The sequence below is a fragment of the Ambystoma mexicanum genome, chromosome 12, assembly GCF_040938575.1.
Source record: "Ambystoma mexicanum isolate Mex_15411 chromosome 12, UKY_AmexF1_1, whole genome shotgun sequence".
In the NCBI taxonomy this organism is placed as follows: Eukaryota; Metazoa; Chordata; class Amphibia; order Caudata; family Ambystomatidae; genus Ambystoma; species Ambystoma mexicanum.
Window position 1 is genome coordinate 29,947,183 of NC_090936.1, and position 15,020 is coordinate 29,962,202.

Consider the following 15,020-nt stretch of genomic DNA (forward strand, 5'->3'; position numbering starts at 1 on the left):
AAATGGCACCACTGGACCCATATGTTTCCTTTTTTGGAGCATTGTTTGTGCTAAGTCTTAATATAGAAGCACCTCGTCTCCGTTGCTTCCCACTTGCCCTGCCTGCAGCGCTTTCCGCAAGATTTGCACTTTCTGGTTATAGGACATCATTGCTACTATCAAGTCTCTTGGGCGGGCCCCCAGCTGTCCTTTCCTCCTTGGACCTACATGATGGATTCTGTCCATTAGGATTTGTTCCTCCTTGTCCACCGCTAGTATGTCTGAGAATAGTTGTTGTGCTGTGCCTTTCAGGTCTTTGTCCTCTACTGCTTCTGATAGATGTTTTATTCGTGTATTAGCACGCCTTGAGCGATTTTCCAGGTCCTTGCATTAGATTTTGAGGTTTTGTGATAGGTGTGCCGCTTAGTCATGTATTTTTCCATATTTTGAACAATTTTATTAGCGTGTCCGTTCTCTCTTCTAATTCGGCCACATCTGTTCATAGTTCCTGCAGCAATTGCTTCCTTTCATCTTTTAGCGAGTTGAACTGCGTATGGAAGGATGTCATGAATTGATTTTGGAACTCTTTAAACCAGCCCTGCATATCTTCCTTGCTTACCATCGTTCTTTCTTCTCTATTACTGGTGTGGGCTGACTTTGGGTTGTGTCACCTTTCTTCCTCTGCTCCTCTGCCCCTCCGGCTTCACTGCGTCCTGCTGGGTTGCCCCGTTTGCAGCACCATTCAGGGACGGCCGGGAACTCTCCTCTTTCGTGTTGGCACCCAGATTTCTCTGCCCCGCTTCTCTCCGTGGCGTCTCCTCCACCTCAGCGTGGCCCGTCTCTGCCTGGGTCTCTCAGCCGCCGTGTATCATTGATCTGCCTCCTGCAGCCTCTATTCTTCCGAGAGGCACCGTTGTTCACTTTGTTCTCCGATGGATGGTTCCTTGTCTCCTGTGTGGATTGTGCTGGAGATGTGTTTAATGGCTTACATGTTACTTATTTATTTTGCAGTTTGATGCGGCTTGGTGGGGAGAGACGCTGACACACCTCATCCTCCGCCGGCCGCCATCTTAGAGTCCAAATATGTAATCTTAAACATCAAAACCCCAAACTTCAAAAATACCACTGACCATGTCCCTTTAATTTGTATTTATTCGGAAAACAGGGGTGTGAACTTTGACCAGAAATGACTTATGGCAAGGCATTTCCACAAAGGGGGCCTGTACAACAGAATAAAGATGAGAACAAGTGGTGAGCCAGTTTAGAAGGGAAGAATAAAGATGAGAACAAGTGGTGAGCCAGTTTAGAAGGGAAGAATAAAGATGAGAACAAGTGGTGAGCCAGTTTAAGAGGGAGTAGCAATAGTGGGACATATAGCAGGGACAAAACAAATAGAAAACATATTAATATAGAAGAAAGGTGACCTACAAAGGTGTGTTAGCCTATGGTGGTAAATGCTACAAACTAAGGAGGCATACAATTTAAATACACACAATACAGTACAGACAAGCAAAATTGGACCTCTTGCAAGCACTGAACCCAACCAAAGGAAAAAATCTAAAAAAAAATCACAAATAACAGAACAGCAAAGGATTTTGGCATATTGTATGGTCTGGAGCGAGCCAGAGAGTGATTGGATAACCAACAATATTGCTCACAACTACTTCCAGTCTTTGTATTATAACGAGAAATTCCCCTTCACGTTTCAACGGAAAGCCCTCAAGAACCATAGATATTTATATGGCACAAACAATAGCCTGGTTTTCTTTACTTCTGAAGTTGAGAGGGCACTCTGCTCACAACATTCTGGTAAAGCCCTCAGACCCGATTTGATCCCCTCCAACCTTTTTAAGAGCAATGTGGAAATGTGTCCCCCCCCTTTTTGACAAGTTTTTTAATGAGGTTAATAGTCAGTACTCCCTATCTGCCCCCACCCCGCATAGCTGGAGGGGGTACAACTACAATAGCGCTATACAAAAAGGGTGACAGCAAACTGCCTGCGAACTGAGGACAGATTTTTCCAATTGACTGCCTGGCTAAAATATATTGTAAACATCTGTTGCATCGACTTGAAGAATGGACAGACTTAATATACTCTCAATAGCCTAGTCAGGATTTCACAAAGGGGCCTCTACAATAGAACAGGCCTTTCCGATGATATCTGATTCTGCAGAGGTTTGTGCAATTGAAGTCTCAAGCGATATATCTCACTTCCATAGACTTACAGATAGCTTTTAGCACAGTCCCAATACTGTGGCAGACTTTGGAAGAGCTCCAGGTACCCTCTAATCTTTGCCTTCCAAACACAGAAACATATGCTCAGGCATCAAAAACATAAGCAAAGAAATTTCTGTTCTCAAAGTCAGATTTGGAAGCCATTACACAATTATGGTACCAAAAGCCACAGAAACAAGGAGGCATTTTTAAAAATGTCATATTAGTAAGTTCCTATTCAAAACAGGTCACAGTGGAGTGTGACGAATCAAGCAACATTGTCACTGTTTCTCTGGAAAGGAGCTTCTTTTACGTGGCCAAGGAAAGGCAGAAGCTAACTGACTGACCCTGGGGGTGGGTATCTGCGGAGGGACAACATGGGGGACGACAAACTCCAGAGGGACAAGAAAATACTGGGCCTAAATAATCTTCCAGCCATTTCTAATTACATCCAGGCACCTTAACAACATACCTATATGGCTTATTGTAATGTAGATGAAGAACATGTAATCACTGTATTTGCCCCCCCTTCCTTAGTATTGAGACGAGGAGGAGGACTGAGTCGGTCTAGTCTATAGAAATTATTCAGCAATGCCAGGAATTTTAAAACTGCCAAAGCTGACAGACAATTGAGAGAGAGGCAGAAACTGGGTTGTTTGGTAACTTGTTCTGACTCTGGAATCTAGCCAACTGTAAGCAGTAGAATTGAGACGATCCCGAACGGTAAGCAGAGAGGCTGGAATGAATGAAGCTTAGTTCTTGAAACTGAAGCAGTGGGAGCTGTAGACAGCAGAGGAAGGAAAGGCAAGGGCTAACCAGCCAACGGGATGCACGCTGAGTAAGCAAATCAAAGAGGACAGACGGAGAGACGCAAGAAACACCAAACCTGCCCGGTAAGCCCAGGAAAAGCAGATGTGTTACCGGGTGCCTAAAAGTGTATGCCGTGTCAGAGAAACAGCACGAGAGAGACGAAGTGAAGAACAGAGACAAAAACTGCTCAGTAAGCCCAGGGAAAGTGGATGTGTTTCTGGAGTGCCTGAAAGTGTATGTCGTGTCACAAAAACAGCACAAGGGAGACAAAGTGAAGCCTTTGAAGAAATGGGTACATTTGTGAATGAAACCAAATGGTTGATGACCCAACGCCTCAAAAGAGAATTCAATGCAAATAGTATTGGAAAAAGGACAGAGAGCCAATGTTTGAAAGGAAGAGTGAATATTGAAACAAACAAGGGTCAGTGACCCAGTATAGGACAAATATTTCATGGATAAGAGGTGAAGTGATTAAAAAACAGAAAATCCCTGGCAGGTTAGTGAACCAGGCAAGCCGTGATTCTTGAACATCACATCCAAGAAAGAGAAATAAAGAGACTCACTAATGCGATACCATCGCAGGAGAGTAAACCAGGAGTGAGAAGAGAAACAAAATTGACTTTGTGGAATAGTGGTGCAACATCCTGGCAAGAGAGTAAACTAAGAGTGTCAAATCGTGAAATTGTAAGAAACTAATATTAAAGGGAAGAATCATACCCCTTCTTTGGGGATTGTTGATAAAGTGGGAAATACCCTGGCAGGAGAGTATAGCAGGGGTATAAGGAAGAATAACAATGGAAAAAGGGAGAACCATGCCCCTTTAAAGTCAATGGAAACAGAGGATCAGAATCTGAACACTGGAGAAAACTGTGTTTAATGGTGGCTCAAGGTTCATGCCCCTTGAAACAATTGTGAACTGTGATAAAGCAACCTTTCTATTACCGGTAAAAATCTAGGGGAATGGAGACGTCTTTCATGGTGGAACTTTATTCCTTTCCTTTCTACAACTTTAATCTTTCTATTTTTGGAATTCTGAGGAAAAGCTATAAATGTCTAGCTCACAGAAATCCTCTTGTTCACATTATATTGAGTTTAGAGTGTAAAGGTCAGTATAGGGTTTGGAGACACAACACTCTTTTATTTAATATCCTGACACAAACATTCCTTAGTTTCGAGGCAGGGAAACCCTGCTTAGAGTTTGGGACTAGATAGGATTCCCCCCAACCTTATTATTTTGTTGAAAAATGCTTTATAACCAATACCTAAGAAGCCACTGTGTCCGAGTCTTACTCTTGACCCCTTTGTAGTAGGCTATTGTGACAGGAGGCCATTTAATGGGTGTCTGGTAGCTAGGGATAGTTGCCCTGGAGGTGGTACTTGGAAATGTGTCTCCCCGCCAATTGCAAACACATGAAGGAACTGTAGTTCCAACAGGAGCCAGTAAGTATGGAGGCCCAATCCATTTGCCAATTCTGGTGCTCCCAATTTGGCAGTCAATGTCCAATTTACAACCCAGGAAGGAGTATAAAAGTGCTCATGAAAATAAATGGAGAGAGAAGGGAGAACATGCAGAGGAAACGAAGGGAGGTGAAATGAGAAGAGAAAGGGAAACACAGAGTTAGAAGAGAAAGGTGAACACCTGGCAAAAGAAACAAGAGCGTGAAAACATCTAGAGGGAGCGAGAGAGTAGAGGAAGGAGAACAACACTTAAATTGAGGGCAAGAGTGCACGAGGGAAAGAGCATCTAAAGTAGTAGGGAAAAAGACAAGAAAATACATGGAGGGGGCATAAGAAAGACAAAGTGAGACGAGGATACAAGAAACTTCCTGGAGAAAGAAGAGGAGCTGAACAGGTGGGTGGAAGACATGGAGTGGTAAAAGAGATAAAGGGTGGGGAAAAGAACATAGAAGGAAAATAAAGGAGGAAAAGTGAGGGAGGGAAACGGAATGCAGAGATCAGTTCAGAGCAGTGTTAAAGAACCGACCGTACCTACACCAAGGCTCTTCAGAGGCAACACGGCCCAGTGAGGAGGTGAACAAAATACTACCCTCTAAGGGTCCATCTACATACATAAGAGTTTGATGCCCGAGACTGGTCAAGACAACCCAAGGGAGGTGGTACTATGAAGCAGTAAATCCTGGGGGAATCAATTTGACAATGAAAGATCTCAGGAGGCAAAGAAGGATCACAGCAGCATCCTGACAAATAAAGATCTCAGTGGCTAAAAAATAAAACAAGTGACTGGAAACACTTTAAACATCACAGGATTGTGTATTTGTATTTTGTTTATTCATATAGCGCACCGAACCCTTGGGAATCTGGGTGCATTATTGTAGTTACGTATGTTATAGAATCACATACAGTTTAGACAGTATAGGATTACATAGGAGACACCTGTATCACAGGATTTTACAGTTTAGGTAGTAAGGAATGCAATACAGGAATACATGAATGGGTAGTGCAACACAAGCAGGCACAGAGATGCGCAATGCAGGCAGATGTCCGGATGATTGTGTCTCCTGGGTGATGAGCCACGTTTTTACATTTTTCCTGAAAATGAAGTGACAAGGTTCTGCTCTTAGGGTTACTGGCAGTGAATTTCACGTTTTGGCTGCTACGACCAGGAAGCTGCTGCCCCCTGCCTTCTGAAGCTTGAACCTTGGCATCTAAAACAGGATCTCTGACTGAAACAGGATCTTTGATTCAGGGCGACAGACCTGATCCGGACTAGAGTGCGGCCAATGGAGAAACCACATAAAACATCACTATTTTTATTTTACTCCCAAACTCTTAGCACGGTTTCCTTAGTTGAGTCCACCTATTATTTTACTTTCTATGTACAGAGACCCCCAGAGGCCTTACTCCTTCCTTGTTTCGGCTGTGATAGAAATAAACACAAATAAATTAGGAAATACAGTTTTGCGTATTCTGTTAATCCCTTGGCCATTACAGTACTTACCTTTCCCTCAAAGGGGAGAAAAGGGGGTTGCTGATCTGGAGAAGCAGGGCATTCTTTGAGTGGAGGACATACATTACTTGGCCAATACAGTAGCCCCCCTTCCCTCAAAGTGGAGAACAAAGGTTCAGTGGTATGCAACAGCACAGTATTCTGAGTGAATGGTACAGTCTGGTAGAGGTAGAAGTCCACTATAGAGAACAAAAAGGCAAAATGCTAAGAGGAATAGAGAAATCTATCACCCAATATCAGTCAAACTATTGTAAACAGACTTCCTTCTATCATTTATTTCAACGTGGAAAGCAAAGTGTGCAGCAATTGATTGCTAGTATGAATTGAAACAATTAGATTTTTGACCAACACAGTGACTGACAGTCAACATTGTGCATGGTCTACTAAACACAATAACTGCAATTCTTCAAAACATTCATGGTGTCTGGGTGTGGGCAGGCCCCCTCCCTCCCTGAACAGATGGTGGCATCCCTGCCACAACGAGGAACTGGAGCCCTGACACTGCTGAAGAGCACCGCCGGGCTCATGACAACCCCAGGAGCACAGTGACGATGTCCCTGCCAGAGAAGACCTTGGTGGAGAATGAAGGATCCAGGAAACAGAAGGAGGCGTTGTGTGATGCAATGTACCTGGCGAAGGGTCCAGTTTCACTGCAGCGAGCACAACCAAACCGGACACCGACTGGAAAAGGAAAGCGCGGCTCCAGTTGACAGCGTTAGCTGGAGGCCAATCAAACCACTAACCCGCCATGGATTCATTTTTATGGACCAAAGGCTTAATAGATCCCACTAAACCAACAGGGATTTACAAATAAAGGCCTTTAAAATGGCCTCATGGAAACCTCCAGTAGCCCACCAGGGAATCTACATTAATTATAAATGAACGCCTCCATATAGGCAGATGACCCTCTTAGCCGGCAGGGATATTTGGGGTGGGGGGATAGGGGTTACGCAAGGACATGGTGCCTGCAGAAAGGGGGGCACAGTTTACAAGCCCTCTTCAGCCCTTACCAGACCTTCCCCCTAGCACACCCCCTGGGGACAAGTAGGTGATTGTTTTGCTTTTCAAAAAGTGCACAGACAAATCTTATTTCTCTCATCAATACACTGAACGAAAAAACTTAGAACGCAGAGAGACCATTACACATATAGACTCTTAACTAAATGATAAACTGGCTCTTATACGGCCTTCTATTCATCAAAAAGCATACATAAACGAATAATTGCAACACAATAAATGACGCAAAGAAGTCTAAAGAAAATACATCACAGTTTGCGCATCTTTAAGAAATGTCCTCATCTTGCCACAATCTGCAGAATAAGCCTCTAAATCAGCCAGGCTAAGAGACCTCACGGCCAACAGGCTCAGAGCAAGGCGCCCCCCCTATGCAGTGAAGCTTTCTGTCTGACCATTCCAGTGCCCCTCATTTTAAGCCCTCTCTGCAAAGGCAGGGTGGCATCTCTAGAAACTTCTGCCCAGAGTTTCCACAGTAACCTCAAGGAGCAGAAATCTTCCCTTGCTCGAGAAAGCAGCAAAAACTCTATAACTCACCCTCAGCTTTGACAATGTCCATGGCGACATTATCAGGTACCAGCTCGCACCTGCGTATCCGAGCCTTTTTGCGCAGTGTCCTTGGATGAACAATGCAAACCAACATAAGCAACAAATAACGTTGAAAACATGTTTTCCACTGAAATAGTGCGAACAATGCTGAAAATATGTTTATAGTTCACAGCAAGTGCAGCTTTCACTGAGGCTTGGAGCGAATGTCGATTATGGCTCTGAGTGCACAAGAATGCACTGCGCACTACCACCATATTTTAGCTCAAAGTATTACAGTGATTTGCCGGGAGAAATAATGGAAATGAATAATTCGACTGAAAATATTTTACTTTATGGCCAAGTTGACCGGATTTGCCCCCTGCTTTGGGGACATTGGAAGTGGGAGACAAAGAAAAAAAAAACAGAAAAAGGGACCCTGCGGTGCCAGTTTGACCCGCGTTGCAGGGTTGGAACTGATGCCGCAGGGTCAGAAAGAAAGCGGATGCTGAAAGGTAAGTAAGGGGAGGGTGGGGATTTGTTGAATTTGGCCACAGCAAAATTGGATTTGCAGCGAAATTGACTACGGTCAAATCACACAGATCCGAAGTAACCAGTCATGGGAGAGGGTGGGGTATTTATGGTGGTGTGTGAATGGTTTAATGTGGGTAAGTTGGGGGAGAAAAAGAGGCAGACGAGAACGCCAGAGAGACCTGAGAAGGCGAAAGGAGTATGAGGCTGTTGGAGAAGGGGGCGTCTGTGGAGTGTTTGTGCGTGAGATGTGACGAATATGGGACACACCCTCCCATATGAGGCTAGGGAGGTGAGCCCGCTCCGCAAAACCTTCCCTAGGAATCGCTGGGACCCCACCGGTAGAAAAGGACTCCCGTTCCTGTGAGGAACTCCATAGGACATTCCCCTTAATGGCAGAACCTTATAGAATCCAAAACTTTGTTAAAAAAAATACAAATTAATATGGCACCATGAGCAAGAAAGAGGATCTGTCTCTTTAAGGGGAACATGCCGACGAGGGGCGAAACAGGATAAGCACGGAAACCTCCTGACAGCATCACAGCTGCGAGAGGTGGAGCCAAGGAGCCTGAGGCTTTCAGAAGTATGCCTAAAGTAAGACTGAAACGCTTGTAAGCCCAGTGTTCACATGCACCGGAGAACTGACGAGACGGGCAACCAAATTGCGGTGGTAGCGGGATCACCAGAGTTTCGTGGTGGGCAGTGTGCACATCCAATGACAGCGACCACCACGCTGGAGAAACAGCGAAGTATCCGGAGGTCCACAGCTGAACAAGGTTGAGGAGGAGGAGAAGACTGAAAGCCGGCTGGGTTAAAGAGGGAGCAAACCGCAAACAAGCAGAAGAACCCAAGCAAGCGCTCCTCTAGAGGACGTTCCCCTACCGATCCAGAGGAAACAGGGAGCACTAGAGAACCAGGAGGACACCAAGGAATAGTTATATATCAAGAAAAACTCATGCAAGTGAAACTGACAGGATGGGGAATAGAAAGGTGATAAAAATGGAACGGTAAAATGTGAGAAAGAGAATCCAGAGTAAACCTTTAAGAGATAAATAAGCACTGGCTACAAATAAACACTGGGTACCAATGACACCAAGATGCCCCATCCCTCCCAACCAACACTTAGATGACCCATGCCACCCTCCAGAACAACAGATGCCCCATACATGTTCCAGACCGACACCAATCTGCCTCCATCCATTGCACGCTCCCCAAGATGGCAACATCACTCCCTCCTCCGGACCAATGTGCCCTGTTCCCTCCCATAAAACCCACATCAATGTGCCTGATCCCTCACATCAAAACCACACCAATGTGTCCTTTCCACTCCCCCCAGACCAACACACCCCATCCCACTCAGATGCAACCCCACCCTCAAGAATGCATAGGGATGTCCCCATCCCGCCCACACCTAGATGACCCATGCCACCCTCAGACCAACATATGCCCCATACCTGTTCCAGACCGACACCAATGTGCCCCCATAGATTGCAGACCCCAAGATGCCACCATCACTCCTTCCACACAGCAAGATGCCCCCATCCTGCCCTCCAGACCAACACCTAGACGATCCATCCCTCGCCCCAGACCCACACGTGCCCTCATCCCTCCCTCCAGACCCACACCAATATGCCCCATCACTTCCCCAGACCAATATGCTCCCATCTCTCCCCTTGACCCACACCAATGTGCTCCCATCTCTCCCCCATACCCACACCAATATGCCCCGTCCCTCCCATCAGACCCACACCAATGTGCCCCATCCCTCCGGAGCCACACCAGCATGCCCCCAACCCTCCCCCATACCAATATGCCCCATCCCTCCCATCAACTCACACCAATGTGCCCCATCACTCCAGAGCCACACCAGCATGTCCCAACCCTCCAGACGCACACCAGCGTGCCCCTATCCAACCATTCAGACCCCAAGATGCCCCCTCCCTCCCTCCCTCTAAACAATACCATAATGCACCATCCTCCACCCACATAGCAAAATGCACCAACCCCCTTTCAGACAGGCACATGTGCCTCCCCTGAACCACCCACCCTAGGCATCCCAGACACTCTCATCTAACATTAAATTCCCATTAGTCCCCTTTGATCAGTGAAACACCACCATCCACTGTCCCTGCACCGTTCCTTTTCTCAGCCCTCCACTCCTTTCATGTTAAATAGATGAACATGATTTTTAAAGTAAATGTCTTTTCCGCCCTCCCATATCAATCTGGCTCTTGCAGAAACGCTGCCGGTATCTTGAATAAAATGCCACCTTCGGCCCAGCCAGCGGATAGCATCCAAACTCTCACTGGCACTGCCAGTCTGGGAGCCGAAACCTTCCCTCTCCCCAACCACGGTGATGACGTCAGACGCTACGGGGTGCGAGGCTGCGTGCCCAGAGTCACGTGACGGCGCGTGGGCGGGGCGTTGCTAGGGCCCGTTTTCCGGATGGAAACTAGCGCCAGCCTTTAGGAAACGCTCATGTCCTGACTCTTGCAGGCCGCAGCGGGTGAGTGAGCGCCGTCCCGCTCTTGTGGTGAATTTCATGTGCCTTTCTTGTTGCCTCCATTAACTTACATCCTTCTCACCCCTTTGTTGTTATATTGGAAAGAGGAGCCCTTTTGCAACCTCTGGAAATGCAAATGACACAGGGCAGCCTGTTGTGGGTGTAGTAGAAGTAGCTGCTCAGTAGCTCATTTAGGTACAGTTTGCTGTAAAGTGACTATGTATACACATAAACACACAGGGCTGGGCGGGCCGGGTGACTGCCTGGGGCGCCAGGCCCCCCCGGGGTGCCATTAGCCCCCTGCCACACCAGCTTAGGGGGAGTCTTTCAAGAGCTCCCCGAGTTGGCGTAGTGGGAGAAGGCGCGGTAGTCGCACTTTTGTTATTAAATGCGCTGGCGACGGGGCCCATTTAATAACAATACAGCACCTTATTCAGATGATTCGCTCCACGCTCCGACGTGGGAGCGAGGCAGTTTTCATTGGAATAGGGCGCTCATGCATTAGCGTCCTATTCTAGTCATTAACTCCCTGCCGGGCGCCGGAGCGGTGAGTTAGAAAAAAAATGTGGTGCTCCGGCCCTCGCGTGGCGGTGGCAGGGGCAACAATTCGTCCAGGGATTGCTGCTGCTATAGCCGGCCCTGTATACATAGCTCTCTACCTTTCATGGTGCCTGGCCAGTGTGACAAAGTCACGTGAGCACGACAGCGATGTTCGCCATCGCGCATGGGCATAAAATAAAGTGGGGGTACCCGAGCTTGTCAGTGTGCCCGGAACCCAAACCATCAATACCTGTGTCCTGCATATTCATTAATGTACGGGAGGCCAAGGGCTGACAGCGGGGGCCTCGGGGGCATGTTATGCAACATCACACTGGCGACGAGGATGGGTTATCCCCGCTGGGAAGGCCAGTGGTGTCCAGGGAGGTTCAAGGACTACATCATGTACCCAAACTAAAACAAATATGGAGTTATATGTACTTACCCACGTTGGGCCCCTACACTGTTTGATATACCTCCACATGTCTGTCTGTCACGTTGACAGTAAGTTATGCATCATGTTTGGTTTATGTTTTGTTATGAAAAAGGAGGAATGTGACAAAGTCACGTGAGCGCAACGTCGATGTTTGCAATCGCTCGTGGACCTAAAATAAAGTCAGAGCGTGCCGGGAACCCGAATCGATCAAGACCTGTGTCCTGCGTATTCATTAAGGTACGGGAGGCCAATGCCTGACAGCGGGGGTCCCGGGGGAATGTTATGAAACATCACAGGAGGCTGAAAACACCCGATTTTGTATTTGGCGGGCGAAAGCCCATTGATAGCCATTGGTGTGTAGGGGGCTAGGCGGGTGAGAGAGCTGCCTAAGTGGCGGGTAACACCTGCCAAAAGCGGGTGAGTTGAGAGGTATGTGTGTGTATATGTATGTGTCTGTGTATATATATATATATATATATATATATATACCTGCACCGGCCTAATGATTGCAGAAATGTACTGTCTCCAGTTCCAGTGCCTACTCTGAAAGTAATGACTCCCCAGGGCTAATGACAGTAGATCCGGTACTTTCGCTGGGTCTTGTAGTGTGTGATCCTCCCAAGTGTGTTGCCCTTTTAATATGATGTGTCCCTCTCATGTGTATTGCCCTTTTAAGATGAGCCATGAGCCCCTGCAGGCACGTGCAGCAGAACGGCTGCAGACTCCCAAAGAGGAAGGACTGAGTCTGTCTCTTATTTAGGCCTGCAGGCCCACACCTTGTGAGCACGATGCTATGGGGCCCTCATGCCAGCAAGGTGGCTAGAGTCCACATGGTCTGGCTATGGCCTGCCCTGCGCCCACCGAAGACCTGGTGTTCCCCGGCAACCCCCTGATGTACTAGGCCTCCAGGGTGCTGGTGTCCCATAGTATCCAAGGGGACCGGCTTGATGCCAATAGCTGGCCCCTGTAACAATGATGACCAAGAGGTGAGGAATCCCGCGAGGCGCCCATCCCCTGTTCTCCCGGTTTTGCTTGAAAATAACTTTTTGGGGGAAACAGTGAGTTGAGGCCTGGCTAGCGTTGCAGTGGTCCCTGAAGAAAGGAGAAGACAGCGGCATCCACTGCCCTGCAGAGGAGGGGTGGATGCTATGCTGGCGCCCTGGTGGAAGGTCCTCCCTGGCTGCGGCCTTCTGAGAAGCGGGAGCTTCTGCGGCCAGGGAGTGAGTCCATTCAGAGCCCCCTGCGGCATACACTGCGAGAAGGGAGGAAGGGAGCTGTTCCCCATTGGGAAAGAGAATGCGGCATCCATCGCAATGAAAAGGAGAGAGGATGCCCCAGCACCCTCCTGGGGCGGCGTGAAACCACAGCCCCGTCTGCGCCCTCCCCGCAAAAATGTGCCAAAATGCCATCAGGATTACTCCCACAAGAGGGAGAGACTGCTCAGATCCATGATTGGAGCACTGTAACAATAGCAGGGGGGAGGTGAGTGACCACTCCACCCAGCATGTAGCGGCATGGCTGCGCTCTCGTGTGCCGGCAGCCCCGACAGATATATAAAAGAAATGCTCCGGCTCGGAGCAATGGAAATAAAAAAAAAAAAATGACTGAGCGTGTGTATCCCTTCCACCATAAGCAACAGTGTCAGAATGCCAAGCTTCCACAGAGATCCAGCAGAGACGGGACACTGGCGGCAAAAGATTTCAGGTGCTCCGGTCTCAGAGCTCAGGGAGAAGAGGCCCTGCTATGCATACACCGATCCTGGGCCCTGCTAGCGTTGTAATAAGGAAGCGCTCCAGGATGGCGCAAAAATAATAAAGCATATTGCACATTGCAGGCCCTGGGCCATGAAGGCGTTGAGGCCCCTGCAAGGCTCTGTGTCGGAGCTGGGGAAAAAAGGACACAGTAACATTTTTTGGGCCGGTAGCAGTGTAAAACGTAACCGCTGCAGCATCGGAGCAGAAGGTTACCCTCTGAAGTCCCTGGGTCCATAGGCGGTGCCAAGAAGTAAAAGAATGTAGCGTTGCATGTTGGCCCATTTAACAAATGCAAATGTGCATCAGAGAGTTACCCCTAGGAAAATTCGGGGCTGAGAGGCAGTGTTTGAGAATTGGCTCCAAGGGGAATGGAGATGGTAGCACCCCATGCCGGCTCAGCGGTTCTGCACATCATGGCACTCTCGCCATGCAGGCAGCCCCTACAGATAGTCTTGGGCTGAAGCAAAGTGCTCCACGTCGCAGCGGAGGAAAGCATTGTGTCCTTCACTGATGGACCTAGTGTCATGAGAGGCCGGGTATGGAAGTTGTGGAGCCGGTCGGTGGAGGGGCCACCATTAAATGTTCAGCGCGGTCTAGTCTCTTTTTCCCGGCTTCCTTATTTTCCTCCTGACCACGCCGCCTGCGCTTTGCAACTTTAGTGTATGCTGAATCTACACTCCTGCCTAGTTCGCTTACGTCCTTTGCAGTTTTCCTCATCCGTTGCCTTTCCAGTTCCTGCCTTTGATCCGCCTTGCCTTTCTTCGACTTGGGCTGCTTGTCACTCGCCTTTCTTTTCCCTCCTTGTGTTTTCTTTTGTTTTGCCCTCGCAGCGATCTCTGCCACTCTGCCTCTTCTCTCTTGTTTCTTTTCTGCTTTCCGTTTCCCGTGTGACTGTTTGCCCTTTTGCTTTCCTGCCTTTTCTCTTCGCTGACTTTGGCGGTCAGCGTCTGGGCTCGGTAGGATTTGCTAGTCCGGATCCTTTTGCCTGGTGCTCTCGTTTCAGTTACCTCACTGTCCGCCTCCTGTTTCTTCCTCCCTCACTTCTACTCTTGCAATAGTTCCCGTTCCTCGGAGCTCCTTGTGTTATTGCCATCTCTGACGAGCCGGAGCTGGTCCTTCTTCTCGTTTCATATCTACCTTTCTGCCGGGTTTTCTCTCGAGTTTACCGGCGCGGCTGGTTTCTATTATACTACTTACATCAGAAGCCGCCGGACACTCGTGTTTCTTCCGTGGCCTCTTATCACAGGTTTTCCTGACATTGATTTCTCTTTCTATTGCTTCTGGGAATTTTTCCCCCTGGTCATCTGTTTCTCTCCTTCCTGGACCTCTTACCATTCGGACCGCCAGTACAATAGGTATTCTCTTACCAGTCAACCTGTCGGATTCTACAAGGGAGACTCCTTTCACAACTTCCAAGGGATTGCCATCCATCTGCCCAGCATTGAAAATCTACAAGTTTCCAGGTTTTTTTTTCTGCCAGTGGCTTTTTCTCCTTAGCTGGGCTGCTCAGGGGAGACGCCATTCTTGTCTTGGTACTACATCAGGCGACAGTGGCGAATTCCCGGAACAGATTTTAGCTCTTCAAGAAGAAGCCGGGCACACCCGAGGAAATCTTCACTGAACTTTCCGCATCTGACGCCTCGACCAGTGGAAGTGATACAGAAACTCGGGGGAGATCTGCCCAGCTTGACACCGGGCCGTGACAGTGCAGTGATACGAGATGCAGCGCTCCATGTCAGCGCAGGCACC

At 48.1% G+C, this 15,020-nt stretch overlaps 1 protein-coding gene across 1 annotated transcript in view; it reads left to right on the forward strand.

Annotated features, from left to right (window-relative positions):
- Positions 1 to 10,448: 10,448 nt before the first annotated feature.
- The window catches only part of TUBGCP6 (tubulin gamma complex component 6), a 728,796-nt gene continuing 724,224 nt past the window's right edge, over positions 10,449 to 15,020 (forward strand). The window contains exon 1 of the mRNA XM_069627853.1: positions 10,449 to 10,547. The gene's annotated coding sequence lies outside the window, so the exon portion shown is untranslated. The remainder of the gene's footprint in view (positions 10,548 to 15,020) is intronic.